We start from the raw sequence: 1,774 nt of genomic DNA on the forward strand, positions 1-1,774 counted from the left end.
AATTAAAAAGACCTATAGTGCGTAAAAAATTAAAAATACAATGTGGTCGAACAGTGTCACCATTACCAATGACACTGTCCAATGTCAGGGGGTAAACTCTTAGAAAATGCGTGTCTAAAATGGTGCCACCGCTCACGGTCATAATGATGGCATGACATTAAAATGTGGGCTATTGTGACTTGAGTGTCACAATAGCTACACATTGGTGGGTCAATACCGAATAAAAGAAAGCAATGGGTTAAAAAACTGTGACCAATGCGTAGCCTTGCCAGGACAACTTCCTCCTTCTGATCCTTACGGAAGCAAGACGGCCAAAGACCAACAGAAGGTTTGATCTGGAAAAGCTTGTTAAGTCCACCGCCAACTGGCACGAAGCCGTGCCTTGAAGACAGGACCATATTCCATGTATGGGACAGGCATGGCCATGACGGCACCAGAGAAGACAGACTTAGCTGCAGTGTCAGCGAGCTCGTTCCCGTGAATACTGACATGGCCAGGTATCCAGAAAAGCTGGATGGAAGCAGAAAATAAGAGAAAATTGGGCCAGTCATTGTTGAATATCGAGGAGAAGAGGGTGAGAACTAAAGTTAAGCGATTCCAGGGCCAGTAGAGAGCTAAGAGAATCAGTGTAAATAGTACAATTACTGTACTGCATAGCTTCTACATGATCCAGGGCAAGAGAAATAGCATACAACTTGGCAGTGAACACAGAAACTGTAGAGGGAATCCTGCGAGCAACTACTTAGCTACAGCACACCATGGCAGAACCTACAGAGTCACCTGATTTCGAACCATCCATGTAAATAGGAAGAGAAGAATGGCTCGAAAGACATTCAGCAAAAAGAAGACGGTACTTCCAATCAGGAGTATCTGCCTTCCTCAGATGACTCAAAGAAGGGATGGTAATAAGCCATGGTGAAATGGGCTGATCATTGGGGACAGCAATGTCATCCAATGCCAGACCCAATTCAGCCAGTTGTGCCCAGATACAAAGGCCAAAGGGAGGAATAGCAGACCATCTGTTCTGAAAGAGCATTGCCCACCGAGGAAGAAAGACACAATCCCAGATGGAGATCCTTCGAACTGCTGAAACTCCTTGACTGGAGAAACCAGCAAAGATCTCTGACTCGGGGATCGACTTCAAGTCCCTCTCAATGATAACTCCTCATGAGGAATTCAAGGAAGCGAAGGGAGTAACCAATGGCCTTTGAATTCAAGAGAAGTTCACTGTGCTTAGCTGTTTCAACCAAGATGTCTCCAGAATGAAGCTTCTTAACTGACTTTGGAGAGCCAGCAAGCCCTTCTGAAACATTTGCCCTAAAGAGTTTTTGGACAGTGAATGCAGGATTAGGAAGCGAGGTACAGGTGTACTTTGTGATGGAGACTGCTGTTCAGAGTCTTCTAGGCATGGTCATTTACCGATTAGCAGAGTTTTAACATTTTTTTTTTATTTGGATTGGGGGGGATCATAATTAAGGAGAAAGATTCAGTGCCTACTGACCCCACCTGCCATGGAGTCCTACGAGAGGATGCACTACAATGTCAAACAAGGACACTGCAGCAATGCCAGTGTTTCATGAGCACAATACCCAAATACCAGCATCAGACACTATGTCCACAACACCCATTGAGAATGCCCAACACTGTTACTCAGTTGACCCTAGCCCGAGTGGACCAGCTGATTGACCCTGGGGGACCACCCCAAGGTCACCCGTCTACAAGAATTCAAGGCCAAAGTGGTGTGTTGCAGTGCCCCAGACACCACTCAACCACC

The 1,774-nt window shown here is 45.9% G+C and overlaps 1 protein-coding gene across 8 annotated transcripts in view; it reads right to left on the minus strand.

Moving 5' to 3' along the window:
• The window catches only part of LOC106476578 (zinc phosphodiesterase ELAC protein 2-like), a 64,565-nt gene that overhangs the window by 55,468 nt on the left and 7,323 nt on the right, over positions 1-1,774 (minus strand). The window lies entirely within an intron of this gene.

This window comes from Limulus polyphemus, unplaced genomic scaffold (genome assembly GCF_000517525.1).
Source record: "Limulus polyphemus unplaced genomic scaffold, Limulus_polyphemus-2.1.2 Scaffold157, whole genome shotgun sequence".
NCBI classification, from domain to species: Eukaryota; Metazoa; Arthropoda; class Merostomata; order Xiphosura; family Limulidae; genus Limulus; species Limulus polyphemus.